This window comes from Ammospiza caudacuta, chromosome 19 (assembly GCF_027887145.1).
Source record: "Ammospiza caudacuta isolate bAmmCau1 chromosome 19, bAmmCau1.pri, whole genome shotgun sequence".
In the NCBI taxonomy this organism is placed as follows: domain Eukaryota; kingdom Metazoa; phylum Chordata; class Aves; order Passeriformes; family Passerellidae; genus Ammospiza; species Ammospiza caudacuta.
Genome location: NC_080611.1, coordinates 11,635,098 through 11,660,205, shown reverse-complemented (window position 1 = coordinate 11,660,205; position 25,108 = coordinate 11,635,098). Strand labels below are relative to the sequence as shown.

Here is a 25,108-nt window from a genome sequence, read left to right as displayed (position 1 = left end):
GACTCCAAACATCCCCAAAAATCTGCTACCTGTCCCCTGTCCCTGCTCCCGGTTTGGGGAGGAGCTGCTGCCGTGCTGGGGTTGTGACCAGAGAGAAGGGACAGCCCTGCCCTGATCCTCGGGGGGCTCAGCTCCTGTTCCCCACGGGAGTTCAGCTTGGGAATTGTCACCTCTGGGTGTTTGCTGTGAGGAATCTATCCCGGGCTCTTGTGGATGCAAACAGGAATCAATCCTAAGCTATGGTAGATCTAAACAGGAATCAATCCTGATCAATCCTGGGCTCTTGTGGATGCAAACAGGAATCAATCCTGATCAATCCTGGGCTATGGTGGATCCAGGCAGGAATCCCATCTGCAGGAGCCAGTGGGACCAGTCCATTAGCAGGGAAATCCATCTGGCTCCTGGAGTTTGGCACCACCTGGGTGCTGAATTTGGGCATCTCTTGCAGCCCTGCTCTGTGGGATGTGCTCAGGTGCCCCGAGCAGAGCAAGGGCTGGACATGAGGTTGTGCTGCAGTGTCCAAGGTCACTTCTGTCCCTCACCCTGACCTTTGTTTCTCCACAGGTTTTGGGATCCCTGCAGGGACAACTCCCGTGGGCCCCAGGAGCTGCTGGAACCCCCTTGTGCCAGCAGTGAGGACACGGGGCAGGAGTGGCACTCAGTGAGGACACGGGGCAGCAGGAGTGGCCCTCGATGGGGACACACAGCAGGAGTGGCACCTGTCCCCTCCCGAGGCTGGATTGTCCCTGGATGGTTCCTCTGAGCCTCGCCTGGGCTTTGGATGCTCCCTTCTGTCCGCAGCTGGAACGGCAGGGCTGTTCCTCCTGCTCCTCCCAAATCCCGTGGATTTACTGCCTCTGGCTGCTTTTCCATCGTCCTGCTGGGACTGGCTCTGGCACAGGGAATCTCCGAGGGACAGATGGGGACGAGCAGCACCTGCAGGCTGCAATTCCCTCCTTTTCTGGGCTGCTCTGAGCATGCTGGCTCTGCAGGAGGAAGGATTCCATGCACTGCTGGAGGACAATTCCTGCTGCTCTGATGTGAGTCAAGAACATGGATTTTTCCTTTTTTGTTTCTGTTTCAAGCACCTTCCTGTTGGACTTGTTGGAAATTACATTTTCACTGTCTGGAGGAAAAAAACTGCCCAAACCTGGGAGCTGCTGGGAGGGAATGAGAGAGCAGCCAGGTTTGTTCTGACAGCTGGACTGGCTGCTTTAATCAATACATGAATTTTTTAGTGCCGTTCCAGCTTGAAATCCCCAACAGGAATTCTCTTCCTGGAGTTTATTGCTGAGAAATGGATAAAAGGTTAAAGGCTGCAGCTTCCCAGGAGGTTTTGCTTTCTTTCCCTCAGGAGGGGAATCCTGGTGGTTTTCCACTCTCCAAGCCAGTGGTGGCTGCAGGGGGATCCTTGTCAGGGTCACTGGGGACAATGTGTGACAATGTCCTCAGGGGCTCCTGGTGGCTCCAGGGGAGATGGAAGGCTCCCTTTGGGAGGAGGCTGCTGTGAACCTCCTGGGGATGGAAAATCCATTTTCCTGCCACAAAATGATGCCAGACTTTGGATTTTGAGGGGACTTGTGCTGGTGTTGTGACCTGGGTGTGACATGGGACAGATGCCTGAGGGGCTGCTGGGGACAGCTGGGGGACTGAGGGGGTTTGGCCTGGGAGAGGGAGGATGGGATGGGATTTCTTGGGTGGGGAATGAGCTGCTGTTGATGGGATGGGATTTCTTGGTGGGGAATGAGCTGCTGTTGGCCACAAACCCAGGAGGGTCTGCTGTTTGCTCTTCCCAGAGGGGGGGAAATGCAAACCTGGAGCTCTGAGTGGCTGCAGCAGCTCTTGATCCAAGGATCAACATTCGATCCATGTCCCCATTGCCGCAGGCTGTAACCTTTGGAAGGGATTTCCCGTGGAGCTGACCCATGTCCCCAGTGCCACAGGTTCCCTTTGGGAGGGATTTCCCATGGGTTGGGCACCACCAAAGTGGGGGCACATCCCAGGTATGGGATGCTGGATGCTGAGGGGGGCCTGGGGGCACATTCCGGGTGGGAAATGCGGGGTTGGTTCCAAGGGGGTCCAAGCAGGGTCCGAGCGGGGCTCCGGTGGGATCGGGGTCTCTCTCCCGGGCTCGCGCTGACCCCTGGCGGCAGCAGCGGCAGCGCCTGCAGTGCCCGGCGGGGCCCGCAGGGGGCGCGCGGGGTTCGCTGGGATGGGATGGGATTGATGGGATGGGATGGGATTGATGGGATGGGATTGATGGGATTGATGGGATGGGATTGATGGGATGGGATTGATGGGATGGGACAGACCCTAAATCCCATCCAGTGCCACCCCTGCCGTGAGAGGGACACCTTCCACCATCCCAGGCTGCTCCGAGCCCCATCCAGCCTGGCTTAGGACACTTCCAGGGATGGGGCAGCCAAGAATTCCTTCACAGTGTCCCATCTCTCCCTGCTCTCTGGTAGTGGGAAGCCATTCCCTGTGTCCTGTCACTCCATCCTTTGTTCAAATCCCCTCATCAGCTCCTCTGGAGCTTCTTCAGGCTCTGGAAGAGGTTGTAAATTCTCCCTGGAGGCTGAACATTCCCAGCTTTCCCATCCTGACTCTGGAGCTGAGGTGTTCCAGCCCTTTGCTCTCTGAGCTGAAAAAGTTGGAAAAAGGTGTAAAAACCTCATGGAGCGACCAATATCTTTGGGAGCAGCAATTAAACACCGCAGGGCCGCTCCAGAAGAGGTGGGATATTGGGAAAAACCCATCCAGGGAGTGTTGGCTGTGTCAGAAATCGCAGGAGAAGTGAGAGCGGCTTCCAATGAAGCCACGGGCGCTGCTGGAGCCGCATCCCGCGGCCGCTGGATGGCAGCGGAGCTCCGCGGCATTCCCCATCATCTGCGGCATTCCTGCTCCCGGCACTGCCTCCGTCCCCCTCCCCCGGGGCTGCCTCCATGCCCCGCATCCATCCCCCGCTCTTGCTCCTGCACTGCGGGTTCCGAGGCTGCTGCTCCCCGGGAAGGGCAATTCCCAACTCCTGGGATGCCCATGGATGCCCCAACCCCAGCGGTTATTCCAGATCTGGACTTGCTCCCTGTGGGTGGCTTCCAGCTCTGGGTATTCCAGGATTCTGGAGAAGCCCAGTTTGGTTCTTGGCTCCCCAGAGCAGAGGGATGAGGATGAGGAGGGAGCAGATCTGAGGAGATAAATGTGACTTTTGTGGATCTGCCTGTGGCACTTGGGAAACCTTTTAAACTTGATCTGGAGTGCTGCTGATCCAGGAATGTGGGGTTTGGGGAGCGTGGAGAAGGACACTGGGGGGGTTTGCTTGGGATGGCTCCAGCATTCCCAGCTCCTCGTGGGATGGCTCAACGTGCTCCCTTCTACCAAAGAAAAGCTTGGAAAGCTCCTGCTCTGCCTCTCCCTTCCCCAGCTCCCCGGGGAGAAGAGGGATCGGGACTGGGAGCTGGGGCTGGCTCTGCTTGCACATGGGAAGGGGTGAATTATATGGGATAATCCCATATAATTCTGAGAGGGGTGAATTACTGAGGGATGACCCCGAGTCTAGAAGGGGTGACTTACTGAGGGATAACCCCAAGTTTGGGAGGGGGTGAATTACTGAGGGATAATCCCGTGTTTGAGAGGGTGAATTACTGTGGGATAACCCCGAGTCTGGAGGGGATGAATTACTGAATTATTGTGGGGTAACCCCAAGTCTGGGAGGGGGTGAATTACTGAATTACTGTGGAATAATCCCATGTTTGGGAGAGGGTGAATTACTGAATTACTGTGGGGTAACCCCGAGTCTTGGAGGGGTGAATTATTTCGGGATAACCCCGTGTTTGGGAAGGGGTGAATCGCTGAATTAATGCAGGATAACCCCGAGTGTGGAGGAGGTGAATTACTGAGGGATAACCCGTATTTAGGAGGGGGTGAATTACTGTGGGGTAACTCCGAGTTTGGGAAGGGGTGAATTACTGTGGGATAATCCTGAGTCTGGAAGGGGGTGAATTATTTCGGGATAATCCCGTGTTTGGGAGAGGTGAATTACTGTGGGATAATTCCGTGTCTGAGAGGTGTGAATTACTGAATTACTGCGAGACAACCCCAAGTCTGGAGGGGGTGAATTCTTGCGGGATAACCCCGTGTTTGGGAGGGGGTGAATTACTGAAGGATAACCTCATATTTGTGAGGGGGTGAATTATTGTGGGATAACCCCGTGTTTGGGAGGGGGTGAATTACTGAAGGATAACCCCATATTTGGGAGGGGGGGAATTATTGTGGGATAACCCCCTGTCTGGGGCTGCTCTGGAAGCTCTTCCCGAGCAGTCCCAGGCTCCTGGGCTGGCACGTCCCGAGCTCAAAGGTTCCCCTGTCCGGGCTCCTCCCGAGCTGCAGCCAAGGGCGAATTCCAGCGGCGATACCAGCCCGGGGCTGGGTTTCCATGGTGAAGGCATTTGGGGTTTGCTGTGAAAAGCCGGGTTTTTGGGAAGGTTTCAGCCGGGAATGGCACATTTTGTCCATCCCCAGGCTGCTCCCTGTGGGGGGAAAAAGAGCTTTGAAAGGGCCCTGAGAGCCTTGGGGACAGCCTGAGCTCAGTTCTCACACTGCTCTGCGCTCCAGGAGTCCCCTCTGGCCCTGGGATGCTGGGATTTGTCCTGGGATCTGCTTTTCCTCACCCAGGAACTGTCCCAGCTCCTTCCCCAGCTCCTCCTGCTCTTACAGCTCTCACTAAACTCGATTTATTTCATTTTTTGAGGCGCTGCTTCAGGCTCTCTTGTGTGAAAACCAAACATCGATCCAGGGATTTTGCATCTGAGGAGCTGCAAGTTGCACCTCTGAGCAAATGAAGTGACCTCATCCTCTCTCAGCCTTGTGTGTGTGTCCCTGGGAGGCAAAAACCTGGTTGAAAACTTAAGGAACTGTCTCAGCTCCTTCCCCAGCTCCTCCTGCTCTTACAGCCCTCACTAAACCCGATTGATTTCATTTTTTGAGGTGCTACTTCAGGCCCATCCGTGTCAAAACCAAAGGAAAATGTTGATTTTGCATCTGAGGAGCTGCAAGTTGCACCTCTGAGTAAATGAAGTTTGTGTGACCTCATCCCTCCCAGCCTCAAAAACCCGGTTAAAAACTTAATTTAGCCTTCCCAAGCGTTGCTCACCTGCCTTTCTAACAAAACAAGGAGTTTTTGAGGTGATATTTTTGCCTTTCCTGGGCTCAGCCAGGACACCTCCAGTGCCCTGGGAGCTGTGCTGTGCCCTTGGCCTCTGGAATGCTCTTTTCATTGATATTTTCTGGGAACAAAAAATGCCGGCTTTGTATCCACTGCCCCTTTTCTTTGCCCACGCAGAAGGGGAGGGAGGGGAAAAAAACCCGACTCAAATATTTTCTTGTAACAAAAGGCTGCGGGTGAATCTGGATCAGCCTCTCTGCTCCGTTTCAGGCCAAATCTCCAGGGTTTTCAGCGGAGAAATTAAAACACTGGAGCTCTCTCTTTTCTCCCGCAGAACAAACAGGAGCGGTTCCCACTTCCTCCCGCTCATAAACAAAACCAGCCCGACGTCTCCAGGAGAAACCCTGCCAGCAGACTTTCCTTCCTAATTGTTTGGTGTTTTTTCAGCTCTGATTAGTATTCGGGAGTGCCTGGCACGGGGGCTGCAGGATTCGGGAGCAGCAAATTCAGGCTGCGAGATTCAGGCTCCCAGCAAATGCTTCCCTCTGCTTCCATCCCCTCTGTCCACCCCCTTCACCTTCTCCCTTCCTCTCTCTCCCTTTTGCTTTGTTTCCAGTTCTCCTTCCCGGGCAGGGGCTTGGAACTGGGTGATCTTTAAGGTCCTTTCCAAGCCAAACCATTCCCTGATCCTGTGAAATTCCTGTTTTTTCCCTTGGAGGCTTCGCTGTCCTTGCAGGAGCTTTAAAATGAAATACATTTAAGCAACTTGAAAATTAAAAAGCTCTCCAGGCTTTTCCCTGCCCTTGGTAAGGAGCCTGGCCTGGCCTGGCTGTGCAGGGATTCTGTTTCTCGTGAGGAAAGGGCAGGATCGGATTTGGGAATGTTCTAAAGCAGTAAAAGGGTGCAGGGGATAGGTCTGGGATGGAATTTGTCCCACACAGCATCTCCTCCTTCTGGGAAAAGAGCAGGATCAGATTTGGGAACGCTCCAAATGCAGGGGATGGGTCTGAGATGGAATTTGTCCCTCACATGGAGATCTCCTTCTGAGTTTTCCCTTGAGTCATTCCCTTTTTTATTTTTTCTTATTATTTTTTCTTATTATTTTTCTTATTATTTCTTATTATTATTTCTTATTATTATTTCTTATTATTATTTCTTATTATTATTTCTTATTATTTTTCTTTTTTTTTCTTATTATTTTTCTTATTATTTTTTCTTTTTTTTTTCCTTTTTTTTTCTTTTTTTTCTTTTTTTTTCTTATTTTTTTCTTATTATTTTTTTCTTTTTTTTTCTTATTTTATTTTTCTTTTTTTTTTTTTTTTTTTTTTATATTTTTCCTCCTGTGCGTGGGAGAGATCTGGGATGGATGGGGGTGATAAGCAAATCTTGGAAAACAAAGTTCAGGCAAATCCGTGGGCAGGTGGAGAGCAGCTTCCTCTGGGTGGGGACACATCTGGGAGGGGAAGGAGCAGCTCTAGATTTGGGGGGATTTTGGGGGGCACCTGCGCAGGGGAGGCACTTTATGTCCTCTTGGAGCTGCTGCTCAGCTCTTCTCTGCAGGCTGGGATTTTGTGGGTGCTGCTTTTGCATTCCCTGGGAAAACAAATGCCCCTTTTCCTTGGGGAAAAATGCCTCTTTTCCTTGGGAAAATGCCCCTTTTCCATGGCAGGAGTGTTGGATGATGCTTTCCACATCTGCTCTGTGTTCAAACTGCCCCGGGTTCCTTGGGCTGGTGAGGATTTTATGCTCTAGAGTTCCTTGGGCAGGTGAGGACCGGGGGGGATTTTGTGCTTCAGGGTTCCTTGCCCAGATGTTGATGGGGAGTTTGTGCTCCAGGGTTTTTTGGGCAGGTGAGGATGGGAGTTTGTGCTCCAGGGTTTTTTGCCCAGGTGTGAATGGGGGATTTTTGTTCTCCAGGGTTCCTTGGGCAGGTGAAGATATGTTTTTTTGTGCTCCAGGGTTTTTTGCTCAGGTGAGGATGAGATTTTTTTGTTCTCCAGGGTTCCTTGGGCAGGTGAGGATGGGGAATTTGGTGCTCCAGGGTTCCTTGGGCAGGTGAAGATGGGAGTTTTTTGTGCTCCAGGGTTCTTAGCCCAGGCGAGGATGAGGTTTTCTTTGCTCCAGGGTTCTTGGGCAGGTGAGAACAGGGGATTTGGTGCTCAGGGTTCCTGGCCCAGGTGTTTCGCAGCTCCGCGGGAGGCCGGGCTCGTAAAGCGGCGCTCAGAGAGGATTAAGGGGTAATCGGGGCTGTAAACAACTCGCGGCTCTTTAACACCTTCCCCGATGTGCTCCCTGCCCTGCCCCCGATTCCTGGCTCTGGATGAGCCCTGGGAATGCTCTGGGATGGGGCTGTGGGATCAGGAACCCCCTCAAAGGGGTGAGGAGGGATTTGGGGAGCCAGCACTGGGTGTTCCTGCATCCATCCAGGTGGTTTAGAACAGCCCCTGCTCCAGGTGGGAATTCCCAGCTCCAGGAGAAGGGAACTCCTCACACAACAGGGGGGAAAACATCCTGGGATTGGGGCTTGTGGTGTTTGGGATGTGGTGTGAGCCCTTCCTGAAAGTGGGACATTGCCTGGCTGGGGTTTGGGAATGAGGAGATCCCAGTGGGACATTCCATGTCTGGAATTTGGGATGTGGTGTGAGCCCTTCTCTAAGGCTGAGCAGATCCTGGGACGTTCCCTGCCTGGAATATGGGAATGGTGTGGCTGGAATTCGGGAATGCTCCCTTCCTGCGGGTAGCTGAACAGATCCCACTGGGACATTTCCTGGCTGCAATTTGGGATCTGGTGTGAGCCCTTCCCTCAGGCTGAGCACATCCCAGTGGGAATTTGGGAATGGTGTGAGCCTGTCCTGCTGGGAGCTGAGGACATTTCCTGTCTGGAATTTGGGATCTGATTGTGAGCCCTTTCCTGCTGTTTAAACAGATCCCAGTGGGACATTCCCTGGCTGGAATTTGGGAATGGTGTAAGCCATTCCTGTAGGCTGAGCAGATCCCGTGACATTCCTGGATGGAATTTGGGAATGGTGTGAACCCTTCCTGTAGGCTGAGCAGATCCTGGGACGTTTCCCTGCCTGGAATTTGGGATCTGGTATGAGCCCTTCCCTCATGCTGAGCAGAGACATTCCCTGGCAGGAATTTGGGAATGCTGTGAGCCTGCCCCGCTGGTGAGCAGCTCCTGGGACGTTCCCTGGCAGGAATTTGGGAATGCTGTGAGCCTGTCCCGCTGGTGAGCAGCTCCTGGGACGTTCCCTGGCAGGAATTTGGGAATGCTGTGAGCCTGCCCCGCTGGTGAGCAGCTCCTGGGACGTTCCCTGGCAGGAATTTGGGAATGCTGTGAGCCTGTCCCGCTGGTGAGCAGCTCCTGGGACGTTCCCTGGCAGGAATTTGGGAATGCTGTGAGCCTGTCCCGCTGGTGAGCAGCTCCTGGGACGTTCCCTGGCAGGAATTTGGGAATGCTGTGAGCCTGTCCCGCTGGTGAGCAGCTCCTGGGACGTTCCCTGGCAGGAATTTGGGAATGCTGTGAGCCTGCCCCGCTGGTGAGCAGCTCCTGGGACGTTCCCTGGCAGGAATTTGGGAATGCTGTGAGCCTGCCCCGCTGGTGAGCAGCTCCTGGGACATTCCCTGGCAGGAATTTGGGAATGCTGTGAGCCTGCCCCGCTGGTGAGCAGCTCCTGGGACGTTCCCTGGCTGTTTACCCGTTGCTTTCCCAGCTCCGTTTCATCTCCCGTTGTGGAATTCCCCTGCAGTTCCCACCTCCCCTCTGCTGCCCCTTCCCACGAGGAGGATCAGGGTAATTAAACACCGGGGTAATGGAACATTGTCCGGGCCGGGCACGGAGCGACCCCGCTGTTTGCCCAGGAGATAAGGGATGGGAGATAAGGCGTGTTTGCTGCCAGCCCAAGGACAGGGCCAGCCCTGCCCGGGCAGGACAGGTCCCCAGCCCTGGGGTGACACCTGTGGTGACATCTGGCGGGGCTGGCACTGCTCTGCCCATGGGCACGGCTGGCACCTGGGGCTGGAAAGGGAAAAGGGAGGAGGCGCCTCTGCCCCAGGGATGTGCCTGGCTGCGGTTGAAATCCCGCTGGGGTTAAAATCCCACTGGGGTTAAAATCCCACTGGGGTTAAATTCCCAGTGTGGTTAAAATCCCACTGTTAGAGTCCCACTGAGGTTAAAGTTAAAATCCCAGTATGGTTAAAATCTCACTGGGGTTAAAATTAAAATCCCACTGGTGTTGAAATCCCACTGGGGTTAAATTCCCAGTGTGGTTGAAATCCTGCTGTGGTTAGAATCCCAGTGTGGTTAAAATTAAAATACCACTGTTGTTACAATCCCACTAGGGTTAAAGTTAAAATCCCAGTGTGGTTAAAATCTCACTGGGGTTAAAATCCCACTGTTGTTAAAATTAAAATCCCACTGGTGTTGAAATCCCACTGGGGTTGGAATTGAAATCCCACTATGGTTAAAATCCCAGTGTGGTTAAATTCCCATTGGGGTTAAAATCTCACTGTGGTTTAAATGCCTCTGTGGTTAAAATTGAAACCCCACTGTTGTTAAAATCCCACTGTGGTCGAAGTCCCACTGTGCTGTGCCCTCAGGGAGTTTGGCCACAGCAAAGCTCTGATCCCAAATGAGCTCCCACTTGCTGTTTGTCCCGGATTTTGCTGTCCCCGCAGCCCTATCCTTTCCTTGGGGATGCTACTGGGGCTCTCCTTGCTGAAATGTCCCCCCTAAATCCCTCAGGATGGGGCAGTGCCAGCACAACCCTGCTCCTGCTGCTCCCAATGGATGGATGCCTGGGAATCACAAATTCCCAAACTTTCCCCAAGCCCCGAGCCCATCCTGCTGGGTTTTATTGGGAATCACAAATTCCCAAGCCCATCCTGCTGGGTTTTATTGGGAATCACAAATTCCCAAGCCCATCCTGCTGGGTTTTATTGGGAATCACAAATTCCCAAGCTCTCCCCAAGCCCATCCTGCTGGGTTTTTCCTGGCAATAACAAATTCCCAAACTCTCCCCGAGCCCCAGTCTCATCATTCTGGGTTTTTCCTGGTTGGGGCGAGATGAAAGGGCCCTGCCCCACCTGGGGCACACCTGGAGCACAGCTGTCACCTCCCCATCCTTTATGGCCCTTTGTGGTGCCGCGGGCTGATAAGGGCTCACCTGGCGGGGGGTGGGGCTGTTTGATAAGGGCTCACCTGAGGGAAGGTGGAGGTTGGGGTTGGTCCCTTCCCTGTCCCCGGGGCTGCTCCAGGATCTGCTGGGAGCTGGAAGCATCACCTGGAGGCAGGAGCAGCCCTAAGGACCAAGGGAGGGCTGGAACTGCCCTGGAATTCCTGGAGTTCTGAGTTTCCTTTGCCAGAGGGAATTTTGGGATCCTCTGGGATGACGGAGCCTGTGTCAGTGTGGGATTTAATCTTTATTTAAGGCTGTGTGTGAAAGTTGCCTTTGGTTGCCTGTGGGAAGCTCAGGAGGGAGAAAACTCCCAAATTTTGGGATTTCTGGATCCCCTTTAATTTCAGGGATGAGGAGCCCAGTGGCTGCCTTTCTCCAAGCTGCCATGAGCAGGTTATAAATTCAGATTGCTGTAGGGAAATGCTGCCGCCAGAGCTCTGGGTGCTGTCCTGGCCTCACCTCCCCACAGTGCAGGGAATAAACTCGGCTAAGGGCAGGAGTGTGAGCAGGAAAATCCATGAAATCCATCCCAGCTGGGCCCTGCTTGCTCCCTCTGGATGGGCTGGGTGAGAGCAGCCAGAGCTGGCACCTCTCCTGCTCCTGGGCTCAAATTTTAAGCAAAGATCTCAAATTTTAAGCAAAACCATCGCCTCTGGCTGTGGGGTGATGGTTTTGCTTAAAATTTGAGATTTGCCGTCAGCTGAGGGCTCTGCAACCTCGTTTTTCTGTTTTATTGAGCAACTTTGCAGCTTTTCTGTTTGTAAATTGAGTTTGATAGCAAAGTCTGAAAAGGCAGGAAGGAAAGAAAAAAAAAAAAAAGGAACAGAATGTGAATTTTCTCTGTGGCCAGATCTGGGGATTTATTTCACTGGGAATAATCCTGAGTGATCCAATTACCACGAGCTGGTGCCATCCTGCAGTGCCTGGGGAATCCTGCAATTGATGTGGGGTTGGTTTGGAGATCCCTAATTAAGATTAGCTTAATTCAGAGCTGCTTCTGCTCAGCTTGGCAGCACAGGAACTTCCCTGACTCCAGATTTCCCTGGGGTGCACGTTTTGGGGGATGCACGTTTTGGGGGATGCACATTTTGGGGGATGCACATTTTGGGGGATGCACGTTTTGGGGGATGCACATTTTGGGGATGCACATTTTGGGGTCCAGCAGGGTGGCTGCAGCTTCTCCCCCATCCCAAAAAACTCCAAAAAGTTGGAGCTGGGTCAGCTTGGAAGGATCCAGCTTTGCTCCACCCTAATCCTGATTTTCCTCCCCTTATCCTGATTTTCCTCCCCATTTTTTGGAAGGTTTTTTTGGAGCAATCTTTCCTGTTTGGGGCTGATCTTCCTCCCCTAAACCTCACCTTCCTCCCCAGTTTTTGTGAGGTTTTTTTGCATCAGTCCAACCTGTCTGGGGCTGACCTTCCTCCCCTAATCCTCATCTTCCTCCCCTAATCTTGACCTTCCTCTCCAGATTTTGGGTTTGTTTTTTTTTTTTGCAGCAGTCCAACCTGTCTGGGGCTGACCTTCCTCCCCTAACCCTGACCTTCCTCCCCTCATCATCACCTTCCTCCCCACATTTTGGGAAGATTTTTGCATCAGTCCAACCTGTCTGGGGCTGACCTTCCTCCCCGAATCCTCACCTTCCTCCCCAGATTTTGGGAGGTTTTTTTTGAGCAGTCCAACCTGTCTGGGGCTGACCTTCCTCCCCTCATCCTCACCTTCCTCCCCAGCCTTTGGGAGGTTTTTTGCCCCGCTCCCTGTGCTGTGCTGGCCCACGTGAGCAGCCTGGCTGGCACTGCCAGCTCCCGTCACCTCCTGGGGGACAAATCCTGGATTAGCAGAGCCCGTGGCCCTGCTGCAAGTGCAGCCCTGCTAATTAGGGTTATGTAACCGGGCAGGGCTTAATTGGGGAGCAGGATGGGGGCTCTGAGCTGGCGTGGGATTGATGGGGGTAGGATGGATGGAGATGAGAGATCTCTGAAGCCAGGCTGTGAAATCTGGGATTTATTGCAAAGGGCCAGGTGCAGGGAGCTGCCAGCACAGCTCAGAGCAGTGAAGAGAGTGGGAAAGAGGATGAGAAAGAGAGGATGAGAGGATATGAGTGTAAGAGGGTAAGAGAGCGAGGTTTCCTGTTACAATACCATAAATCTTCTCTGTTGAATATTCCAATTCTCTCTAAGCAGTCTAGTCCAAGATACAAATCCTGTAGCATTTAAATCCTGTAGCATTTAAAATCCTGTAGCATTTCCAAATCCTACAGCATTTACAAACCCTATAGCAGGATCCCATCGTTGGCTCTGCGGTGCCATTGTTGGATCTGGGGGATCCCAGGGATTGTCTGAGCAGCTCCTCCTGCACAGGGGGATGGAATTTGGGATCAGCCCAGTCCCACCTGGCCTGGGACACTTCCAGTCCCAGCTGTGCCAGCCTTGCCACCCTCTGGGGAGGGATTTCTGTTGGGATCCTGAGCCTCATCCTCCCTCTCCATGGCATTCGCTGGGGGACCCAGCACCCCAAAGTGACAATGACATCCCGGAGGGGGCTGTCCCTGCAGGACAGGCTTTTCCTGCCCATCCCACTCTGATCCTGCGTGTCCAGCCCACACCAATGGTGCTGCCGAGCTTTGATCTGCTCCCCGTGATTAAATTCCTATCATCCAGACTGACAGCTTAATATTCCTTAATATTCCTCAGCCAGGCCGTGCTAAATTAGTTGTGTCTGTCTTGCCAGAGCTGCAGAAATCTTTCTGACAGCTCCAGGCACTCGATACATTTTTTTTCTCCTTTTTTCCCTCTTTTTTTTGCCGTTTCCTCAGTGTACAGTAGGAGTTGTGTTTGCTCTGTTCAGGGAATGCTTTCCTGGTTTTCCCACAAGCTGCTGGAGTCACTGGAGTGCCTGTGGGGTGTGGGATTGAGATCTGCATGGGACCAGGCTGGGGCTTCCATAAAAAATCATGTCCTCGTGTTTTTGGAATGATTTCCTCTCTTAAATCTTGGTTTAGGTTGAATTGTTGCTGTTTTGTGACTGAAGGCCTTTTGGGATTCCTTGGAGCAGCTGATCCCTTTTGTGCCCCTATTGGAACCCCTGTTGGATCTCAGCCATTTTGGGGTGAAATGTGGCACTTTGGGGGCTCCTGAACCAGAGGAGGAGGAGCAGATTTTGGTGAGGATCTGTTGGCAGCAAATCCATCCCAAATCTTCTCGTTTCCTCTCCCCATTGGGGTGACAGCAGGGACAAGGGACATCCTGGGGGCTCCGGGAGGGGAAGTGACCCCAGATCCACCCTGAGCCAGCCCTGGGGACAGTTGTGGCCTTGCCAAGAGCTCGGGCAGGGAGGAGCCCCCAGCAGCAGCTCTGCTGGTTGCCTGCTGCAGAGGCAGGAATTCCAAGGGCAGAGTTAATCTGCAGCAGGATTAGCCGAGCGTGCGGCGTCTTGTCAGATGTGGGAGCATTGCTGGGGCTGTAATTCTTCCAGACAAGGGGGAGGCTCCTGCTGGAGCCCAGCCCTGCCACACGCTGCCCCAGTGACCCACTGAGGACTGGGCTGCTGCAGATTCCATAAGAAGTTCTTTAAAATGGCAGTGCAGAGTGTTGTTGCTGGCAGGATGGAGGATCCCGCTGGTTTCCACTTGAGGCTGGGACGGGAGGTGCCAGAGCATCCCAGAATATCCCAGGCAGGATGGGGTTCACAAGGTGCATCCAGCTCTTGGTGCTCTGCAGGACATCCCAAAGGATCCCAGGTTTTCCCTTCGGAGCAGGGGTGAGGCTCCCTGGCTCCCAGGGATCTGTGTGTGCTGCAGGAGGGGAAGCAGTGACATCCCATGGCATCCCATCCCATCATCCCAGCCATCCCAATCCCATCCCATCATCCTAGCCATCCCAATCCCATCCCATCCCATCATCTCAGCCATCCCAATCCCATCCCATCCCATCATCCCAGCCATCCCAATCCTATCCCCATCATCCCAATCCTATCCCATCCCAATTATTTTATGCCCTTCATCCCATCCCTATCCTATCCCTATCCCAATCATCCCATGCCATCATCCCATCCGTATCCTATCCCAATCGTCCCACTCTCATCCCATCCCAATCTCATCCAATCATCCCATCCCATCATCCCAACCATCCCAATCCCATCCCCATTTCATCCCCTCCCAATCTCATCCCATTCCCATCATCCCATTCCCATCCCATCCCTCCTTTCTTTTCCCACAGAATTCCCGCCCCAGGAGCTGTTGGCCTCTCCTGGTTTTTGGCCCAGGAGGGGCTGCAGCACCCCGGGATCCTCAGGAGGAGTTTCTCCATCCAGGCTTTGGGATCTGCTGCTCTTGGCAGCTCTGAGGGGAGCCCAGCCTGGTCTGGCAGGCCCTGAGCACACGGAGTTAATTAGTGGCTGTTAATTGCGCTGGGAGTTGGGAATTGGACACGTTTGGAATTCAGAGTTGCTGTTTCCAAGCGTGGCAGCTCTGGTGGAACTCCTGTCCAGCACTGGAGAGCGGGAACACCAATTTTTGCCCAGGGAAAAAGCAGCATTTCATAGCTTTGGTTCCTCTCCTTCCCTGCTGGGTTTGTTTGAGTTTGGAGCTCATTATCTGCTCCATCTTTGCTCCCCCAGGGACATTTGCAAACCCCAGGCTGGGTTTGGAACAGGGATGCAAATCCTGGGGATGTGGGGGGTGTTGTGGAGCCAGGCCCAGCCTGGCACCCCAGAACCCCAACCCTCGGGGGGGAGAGGAGGATTTCCATCCCCTGACACCTCCCCAGCCCTGCATTCCAGCGGGACACTGGCAGGGACACTGGGAGGGACACTTAGGGCACACTGAGAGGACACTGGGAGGACATTATGGGGACACTGGGAGGGACACTTAGGGCACACTGAGAGGACACTGAGGAGGGACACTGGGAGGACACTGGGGAGACAGTGGGAGGACATTGAGAGGACACTGGGGGGACATTTAGGGGACACTCAGAGGACACTGGGGAGGGACACTGGGAGGACATTGAGAGGACACTGGGGGGACATAGAGGGGATACTGGTGGGTGACTGGGAGGACCCTGAGAGGACACTCTGGGGACATTGGGACGACACTGGGAGAGGACACTGAGAGGACACTGGGGGACATTGAGGGGACCCTGAGAGGACACTGTGATGAGACTGGGGGGACACTGAGGGGACACTTTTCCTGCTGGGCCTTCCCCCCTGAGCCCGGCCTACCTGGGGGCAGTTTCTGTGCCTACAAGGGTTAAATCCCTGCCCTGTGTTTGCTTTTTGGCTGCCTGGGTGCATGAGGAGCTGTCAGCACCTCGGCTTGGGATTTATTTAGGCATTAAAAAGGGCCCGGGGCGGGCGGATGCAAACACTCCCTGCAAAATGTGCCTGCAGCACAACCCCAGCCCCTGCACACAGCCCAGCCTTCAATAAGGGCATTTAATTAAAGTCATATAACTTTTTTTATTATTATTGTTATTATTATTAAAAAGGAGGGAGAGGAGGGGAGGGATAATAAATAAAGAAGCGGGGCCTGCTGAGCTGTGAGCAAAGGTTGGGACACAAAGAGGGGGTTTAGAGTGGGGCTTTAATGGAAAAGTCATCAGCAATGTGTTGTGTTGCTCCTTTTTCCCAGCCTTGCTTGGGCTTGGGGAGAGAACTTGAAGGGATTCCTGAATTTCCAGGCTGCTTTTCCCCCTCTCCCCATGCTCTTCCCTGCTGGTGAAATTTTGCAGAATTATGAATTTTTCCAGAGGCTGTTGCTGTTGGATGGAGCTGCCGTTGCTCTCTGTGCTTGTTTAACCTTTCCTTTCTTTTCCTTGGATCTGGGGGATCCTGGAGCCCGGGATCTGTGTGATCTGTGGGCGATGGGGTTTGTGGGGTGTGGGATCTGTAAGATGTGGGGTGTGAGATGGAACCTGTGCGATGTGGGAGATGGGGTTTGTGGGGCGGGAGATGGGATCTGTGGGGTGTGCAGGATGTGGGATCTGTAGGATGTGGGCTGGCAGATGGGATCTGTGGGGGTGGGAGATGGAATCTGTGGGATCTGTGGGGTGGCAGATGGGATCTGTGGGGTGTGTAGGATGTGGGATCTGTAGGATGTGGGCTGGCAGATGGGATCTGTGGGGGTGGAAGATGGAATCTGTGGGATCTGCGGGGTGTGTGAGGGCTCTGCAGGTACACACACACGCGGCTGGGGCGAGGGAGGCTGCAGATGTTCCTGGAATTCCCAGGCGGGATCCCGGCAGGATGTGTCTGTGTGTCTGTCAGGCGCTTGCCAAGGGCCTGACACCAGGGCAGGATCGTTCTGTGCCTCCCCGAGGGCTCTGGGAACCTCAGGATGGGAGAGCACAGCTGGAATGGCTGCGGGATGGGCCCGGGGCAGATCCCAGCTCAGCATCCCCAAGAGTCCATCCCCAGCCCCACTATCTCTGCAAACCGCCCTTCTCTTATCCCTACGCAGTTTCTCCAGGCTGTTGTCCCAGTACAGCAGCAGATCCCAGCTCAGCATCCCTGGGGCCATTCCCAAACCTCACCAAACCTCTGCTCTCTTATCCCTACACAGCTTCTCCAGGCTGTTTTTTCAGGGCAGGAGCAGATCCCAGCTCAGAATCCCCCAGGACCCATCCCCAGCCCCACCATGTCTCCTAACCTCCCTTCTTTCATCCCTGCACATCTTCTCCCTCCAAACCACAGCTCTTCTATCTCTGCACAGCTTCTCCTGTTGTTTCCAGGCTGTTTATCCAGGGCAGCAGCAGACCCCAGCTCAGCATCCCCCAGAGCTCATCCTCTGCTCTCTTATCCCTGCACAGCTTCTCCCGTGGTTTCCAGCCTGTTTTCCCACAAGTGGAAACCCACCTGTGCTCATGCAAGCAGGTCAGCACTGTCTCAGCACCCTTCTCCTTCTTATCATCCCCGTGGTTCCTAAATCCTCGTGGCTGCCCTGCTGTGGTGTCCATGCCTGTGCCCCTTTCCAAGGGTTTTTTCCTTGGATTATCCACACTGCTGAGGTGTGGATAATAATCTTATTTCATCCCTGCAGGTGATGCTCTGGCTCATCCCTGTTTGTGTGGGCCAGGACCAAATTCCCTGGAGCAGGGAATTCTGCATTCCAGGATAAGAACAGCCCCCAAGCCAAGCTGCTTTTTCCAGCTGGAGCCCCCAGTCCAGGCAGGAAGCTGGAGAGGACAGAGGGGACGTTCGTGGTGCTGGAACATCTGCTCTGCAACCCCCAGGAGCCCCTTCTGGCCAAAAGCCCCAGGGCTGGAGCATGGGGGGGTCTGAGGGATGCTGCAGCTGCTGGAGAGCCTGGCTGAGCTCCTGGCATCCCAAAAATCCCAGAAATCCCAGGAAATCAGCACAGGGAGCCATCCCAGGCACAGCCGGGTGGATCTCCCTGCCTGGCACACCCAGAGGGGTGGCAGGGACAGCCCCGGGTCCTGTTTGATGGGAAGAGCAGGGAGAGCCCCAATCCTGCCTGGGATTGCCCAGCTCTGGGCTCTGCACCTGGGGGGCAGCAGGAAAACAATTCCTGCACTTTGCTTTCCAGGGAAGGGAGAGAGGGGGGCACAGAGAATTAATCAGCTTAGGGTCAGCACAGGAAAAAACACTGCTTAAATGGGTAATCCCCGGGCTGGAAATCAGCTCAGAGCTGCGAAATCACCGGATGGGTTTTCCTCCTTCCTTCCCTCCCAGCTCCAAGGACAGGGGCGGGGACAGGCCAGGACTCCAGTGTGGCTTTTGCACCCTTGCTTGGTGTCACTCCCTGACCCAAAGCTTTCCAGGGAGCACCTTGCCCCAGGTGTGTATTTGGGGTACACAGATTTGGGTTTGGGGCACCCCCAGGTCGTGGGGAGCAGGGCTGGTCCCTGGGCTGGGATCCACAGCCAAAGCCATTTGTTTGTCCCTCCCTGGGGACAAACACAGGGAATTTGCAGCTCTGCCCACCATGGGAGCAGTTATTGTGCACTGGCATGGGAGATGTGGGAATGAGGAGGGGACCCTCTGTAATCCCTTTTATCCTGGGCATCCAATCCCTGCTCAGCTCTGGGGGTGCAGGAGGTACCTCAGAGCATCCCTGGGGTGCCTTGGGAAGGAGCTGGGGCAGAGTTCCAGAATGAAGCAGGGATTTATTCAAAGCATCTCCTCCATGGATCCACCTTGGGCAGCACAAGAGCCCAGCCAGGGCTGCACCCAAGGTGAACCAAAATGGTCCCAAAATGAACCAAAATGGCCCCAAAATGCACGGCCGGGCACGGGGTCTCTCCCTGGGATCAGCTCTGCTCCATTTGCACCTTGCAGTTCATTGTCCCATCCCAGCTTTAGCCCATCCAGTCCCACCCTGCTTGTTTTTCTCTCTCCAGCCCACGGTGTTTGTGCTCCTGGGCTGAGATTTGGATCATTTGTCCTTGGTGCCCAGCTGGAGCAGGAATTGTTTTGTCTCCCTGCTCTGTGCACAGAGCTCAGCATGCCCTGATGTGAGCCCAGCCCCACACACTGAAGCAGCACAGAACCTGGAACATAGAAAAGTTAAACCTGAGGCATCACCTCCCCTGTAGGACATGGAAATCTCCTGTTGGTGAGGAGGGGGCAGAGCCCTCCAGCTCCTTTGGAGCATCCAGGGATCCCCAGGAGCTGCTGGCAGAAACCTTGGGGAGCTGCCCAGGGGCTCCAGCAGGAAAAGCAGAAATGCTGGGAAATCAGCAGAGCTCCTGCTCAGGAAATGTCCCTGCAAGGTCAGGGCCATCCCTCAGCCCGCCAGGGGTTTGTCACTGGAATAAATGCCCCAGAACCGTCAGCAGGTGCCAGAACCTTCCTGAGACCTGGGGCAGCGTGGGCTGGCCCAGGCTGATGTCACCTGTGCTTGTCACCCTTCTCAGGAATGAAGGGGAATGGGACTTTCCTCATTCCTGGCCCTGTGACAGCTCTGGGGCTCTGCGGGGCCAGGGTGGCCCCTGCTGAGGGGAGGGAGGGGAAATTGCTGGAAAGAGCAGGAGGCAGAACAGGTTGGAGTGTGTGGTGAGAGAGCCCTCAGGCTGCGCCTGGGGGGAAGGTGAGGGTTCCATTTTTAGGCTTCCACCTGTGCTCAGGTGTGGGGGCTTGGTCAGGGCTGGAATTTGAGGAGGGAGCTGTGGATGGAGCTGGGAGCTGCCATGCTGTGAGTGCATCCTCTGGGAATGAGCCAGGACTCACCCATGGGGTATTTTCTGGGTGGTGTTTTCGGGGTCCCCCGTGGCAGGGAGGAGATGATGAATCTGACTCCATGTTCTGAGAAGGACGTACTAAATAATAATTAATAATTTATTATTTTATGATACTATATTACATACTGTATTATATTACAATATAATATATAGTATATATTTATATATTATAATATAATACATATTATATATTTATGTAATATATAAATAATATTTATTATTTATGATACTATATTATATATTATAAATTATAAGTTATATATTATAAATTACATATTATATATTTCATTAAAATATAATAAATATAATATATGATATATTTATATATTCTGTAAAGTGATACATAATATTTATATTATATATAAAATTATAAATAATAATTTATTATTTTATGATACTATATTGTATTAAAGAATGCTATACTAAACTATACTAAAGAATACAGAAAGGATACTTACAGAAGGCTAAAAAGATAATAATGAAAAATTCGTGACTCTCTCCAGAGTCCCGACACAGCTTGGCCCTGATTGGTCATTAAGTTAAAACAATTCACATGTTTGATAAACAATCTCCAACCACATTCCAAATCAGGAAAACACAGGAGAAGCAATCAGATAATTATTGTTTTCCTTTTTCTCTGAGGCTTCTCAGCTTCCCGGGAGGGAAATCCTGGTGAAGGGATTTTTCAGAAAATGTGAATTTGACACAGCCGGGGCATCCCTGGATCTCCCCTGGGCCATCCCCTCCTTCCTGCAGGTCCTCCTGCACCTCTGAGGTTTCTGTGGTGACATCCGAGGGCAGCTCTCCACCCCCCTGGGACATTCTGGGGTTAAAGAAGCAGAGTTTGGGCGCTCTCATCCAGCCTGAGCCCAGCACTCAGCATCCCCCGCAGGCTCCGGTGAGTCAGAGGCGGCTCCGTGTGACTCACGGCCTGTCTGGGTCACGGTTACTCATTGACACCTTCCCAGCAGGGCTGGCCTGGGAACCGAGCTGTGAGCACACCCCTGCAGGGCGGCTTTGGGGGTAACTTGGTGATAATCCCTCGGGACAGGCTCTGGGAATGGGGCTGGGGCTGCTGTGGTGAGGAGATCCCTGAGCCTGGCCTGGGGACAGGGATGGATGGATGGATGGATGGATGGATGGATGGATGGATGGATGGATGGATGGATGGATGGATGGAGCAGCTTGTAGTAGATAGGGGCAGGTGCTCGGAAAATCTTGGGATGTCACGGAAAGCAGTAGAATTCCTCTCCCCCTAACGCCTAGCGATAAAAGATCTCCCAAGAATGTAGTCCCCCCTAACATTAGTAACTTTCGACTCCTTACTAATCAATTACAGTAAGGTAAGACCCCCTGACGGAGAAAAAAGCTTTCCCAGTATAAAACCCGACGAGACGGGACAATAAAAGTCTTGAACCGTCCACCATACTGGTGTCTGTGTGTGTTCTTAGCCCGAGTGACCCTGGAGAGTTTGAGTCACCGTGCCGTTTCCTCAGAACCAAGTCGCCTCACCTTACATCAAAAAGCAACACAGCTTCTCTGTGGGTTCCTCTGCAGGGCTGGCTTTGGGGATAATCCCTTAGGACGGGCTCTGGGAATGGGGCTGGGGCAGCTCTGGCTGTGGTGAGGAGCTCCCCGAGCCTGGCTGGTCCTTCTGGGCAGCTTCAGATCCTCCTGCACTGCTCCAGCCCTGGGAACCCACAGAGAAGCTGCTCCATCCATCCCTGAGGTGTTCAATGGAGCTTGGAGCAGCCTGGGACAGTGGGACATGGCAGGGGGTGGCACTGGGTGAATTTTAAGGTCCTTTTTCCCCCCAAACCATTCCATGATTCCACAACCTGCAGTGCTGGTGGAGAAGGCAGCGTGGAGAGGATTTCTTCCCCGGGATCCCAAATTCCCAGCCCAGGTGGGATCCTGGGTGGGCTGGGGATGTGAGGTGGCCCAGCCTGGGGGGCTCTGCCCGTGGGGAGCGGGGAGGAGGGAGCTGGGAGGGTCCCCTGTGAGATGGGACAGGTGGGACACTGAGGGAGGGATGGACAGAGGGAGAGAGGGGTGGAAATGGGGAGAGAAAGATGGAAATAGGGAGAGAGAGAGGAACACAGGGTGAGAGGGGTGGAAACAAGGGGAAGAGAGATGGACATAGGGAGAGAGGAATGGAAATCGGGAGAGAGGGATGGAAACAAGGAAAGATGGAAATGGAGAGAAAGAAACAGGGAGAGAGAGATGGAAACAAGGAGAAAGGAATGGAAGTAGGGAGAGTGGGATGGACACAGGGAAAGAAGGATAGAAACAGGGTGGGAGGGATGGACACAGCCATGCCAGGACTTTCCCTTTTCCAGTTTTTTGGGCCCAGCCTGGGTGTGGATGCAGGCCCAGGGTGCTGAGGCAGCTCTGCTGGGAGCAGCTCCTGCAGTGGGGCCGTGGCTCTGCAGCTGCATTTTTGTCAATCCAGCCCTTTGGATGGAGGAACTGCAGCAGTGAAAGCGGAACTGGGACATGTCTGAGCAGGGCCAGGGGTCTGAGGGAGCAGCAGGGAGCTGGGAGCTGCCAGAATCCTGTTCCTGCTCTTGGATCCCTTTCCTGTTTGCCTTTGCTGCCCACACAGTTCATGTTCTGTCTGTGGATGCTCCCACCCTCCACAGCCAAAACTCCCGTTTTATTCCTGCTTCCGGAGAACAGGGGAGGGCAGGAGGCGAATCCCACCCCAAATCCCATCCCAAAATGGGCAGGAGGCAAATCCCATCTGCTGCAGAGCCAGCACCTGCTCTGTTGGCTCGGGGTGGATCCCTGTGGGATGCTGCTGTTCCATCCCTGCTCTCCTGGGATGTTGTGGGGGATCCTGGAGAGGACAAAACCCCGGGGCTGGTGGCCAGGAGCTGCTGGTGGCCCTCAGTGTGTGGCCCGGCTGTGCTCTGGGGCCCAGGGAAGCAGATGGGCCCTCCTGGGGAATGGGGCAGGAAAATGGAGAAAATTGCACCTGGAATCTGCCTGGTTTGGGGGCTGCACTGGGGAGGAGCGGGGATTGGTATGGCAGGGGGAGCTGGGTGGGTTTTCCTTGGGATGGAGGAAAGGGCTCTGTCCTGTGGGTTAAACTGGGCACTGGACTGGATCCACACAGTCAGGATGTGCCGGTGTGCCCAGGATGGGCAGGGGACATCAATGCTGGTGTGCCCAGTGCTGTGATGTGCCCAGGACGGGCAGGGGACATCTCTCCTGGTGTGCCCAGTGCTGTGATGTGCCCAGGATGGGCAGGGGACATTGCTCCCAGTGTGTCCAGTGTGTGATGTCCCCAGGATGGACAGGGAACATCTCTCCTGTACCTCTCTCCCCGCAGTGCTCTAATGTCCCCAGGACAGGCAGGGGACATCGCTGCCAGTGTGCCCAGTGCTGTGGTGTGCCCAGGATGGGCAGGGGACATTGGTCCTGGTGTGTCCAGTGCCGAGATGTCCCCAGGACGGACGGGGGACGTCTCTCCAGCGCCTCTCTCCCCGCAGCGCCGGCTCTCCCGAGCCCCGGCCGCATCCCGAGCTGCCCGCGGCCCCTCGGGGCTGGGCTGGGCTGGGCAGGGCAGGGCAGGAAGCGCTTTGAAGTGCGGCTGTTCCCCCGCCGGAGCCCGAGATAAGAGATCACAAGATCAGAGCAGCCCCGGGGCTGCGCTATCGGCCCGTGGCCTCTGATCGCTCCCGGCCGCGGCGCCTTCAAACGGGGCTGTGCCCGGCACTCCCTGGGCTGGGCTGGGCTGGGGGCACAAACCTGCACCCACCCTGCACCCACACCCACCCTGCATCCCCGGGCTGGGGGCACAAACCTGCACCCACCCTGCACCCAAACCCACCCTGCATCCCCGGGCTGGGGGCACAAACCTGCACCCATCCTGCACCCTGGGCTGGGATGGGGGCACAAACCCTGCACCCCCGGGCTGGGGGCACCCATCCTGTACCCACCCTGCAGCCCCTGAGTCCCTGTGAGCTGCCAGCCCAGGGGTTGGACCCTCTGCATGTTCTCCTGCGGCTCTGGGTGCTCCTGGGGCGTCACCAGTGTCCCTGCCTGTCCCACATGCCGCTGTGCACAGAGCCTGGGAATGGGGGTCGGTGCTTTGCAAACCTGGTGATGCTCATGAGGTGCCTGTGGACCTTCTTAGGGGGCTCTGGGTGCCTCTGGGGTGTCACCACCATCCCTGTCTGTCGCACATCTTGCTGTGCTCAGGTCCCCAGAGCCTGGAAAATTTGGGTTGGCGCCCTGAAAATCCCAGTGATGCTCATGAGGGTCCTCTGGACCTTCTTAATGGGCACTGGGTGCCTGTGGGATGCCACCACTGATGTTTGAGCTCCCTGCTCATCCCAGATCCCACTGTGCTGTGTCCCCCAGCCCTGGGGATTTGGGGTCAGGGCCCTGCAGGGCTCCATGGTGGTGCTTGGGGCAGGAGGATTTGCACTCTCAGCTCCCCAGCAGCTCTGGGAGTGCCCAGGAGAGGTTGGGGGAAAGGAGGAGAAGGGTTTGGGGCTCCTCCTCCCCACATCCCTGCGAACCCTGGAGTTGGTGCTGGGGGAGGATCAGCCCGGCCTGGCCCTTCCATTAACGCTGCTTTTGCTTTGCAGAGTCCCTGCTGGAGGCTCGGGGTGAGGGACAGAGGGACAGCCAGGACAGCCAGGAGGACAGGATGGACACTGCAGCTGGGACACACAGACAGCCAGAACAGCTCCTGAGGACAGCATGGACACTGCAGCTGGAGCAGAGGGACAGAAGGACAGCCAGGACAGCCAGGACAGCTCCTGAGGACAGCATGGACACTGCAGCTGGGACAGAAGGACAGCCAGGACAGCCAGGACAGCTCCTGAGGACAGGATGGACACTGCATCTGGAGCAGAGGGACAGAAGGACAGCCAGGACCATCTCCCAAGGCCAGGACAGATGGTGCTGGGCTGCACATCCCTGCAGGAGCTGAGCTCCTCCCCGTGGCACTGACAGCGCTCAGGGGCAATTTCTTTGGGAATTTGGGAATTTTCCTTGTGGATCCTGGCCATGGATGGATGCTGAAGAGCTCCTGGCTCGAGCAGGAGCTCAGTGCTTTTCTCTGGCAAGGACCAAGCCCTTGCCTGCTTTCCAGTGGATATTTTTGGTTTTTATTTTTGCTGTTTTTGGGGGTTTGGGTGTTTCCTGAGGCTGCTGGAGCTGCAGTGGATCCATGGTGGGACTGGAGCCTTTGGAGGAGCAGGAGCTGAGCTGGAGCTGGGGCTCCAGGCTGGCTCATCCTGGCCTGGGGGGCCTCAGGAGGGTCCTGGTGCCACAGCTGGAGCACCCCAGTGGATCCCAGGGCGGGAATGGGGGGAAGCCAAACCCAGCATGGGGAGTGTCACCCTCAGAGACAATTAAACCGCATTTAATTAATTTAATAAACCCCATTGGCTCTGTGAGTGCTGGATGTTGATTTCCCACATTTCCAGGGGGTTTTGGGATGCTTTGGGTTCTCCAGGAAACCTTGAGAATGAGAAACTCAAGCTAACAAAGCCAGCCCAGGAGTTGAGCACCTTCATTGTGCAGGAAAGTTCTCCCCTGTCCTTTCCCTCCTCCCTTTC

General features: G+C 54.5%; 1 long non-coding RNA gene across 1 annotated transcript in view; it reads left to right on the top strand.

Annotated features, from left to right (window-relative positions):
• LOC131566244 (uncharacterized) overlaps positions 1-24,804 on the top strand; it is a 30,502-nt gene extending 5,698 nt beyond the window's left edge. The window contains exons 2-3 of the long non-coding RNA XR_009275535.1: positions 565-1,040; positions 24,131-24,804. This is a non-coding gene — a long non-coding RNA (uncharacterized LOC131566244). The remainder of the gene's footprint in view (positions 1-564; positions 1,041-24,130) is intronic.
• Positions 24,805-25,108: the final 304 nt, after the last annotated feature.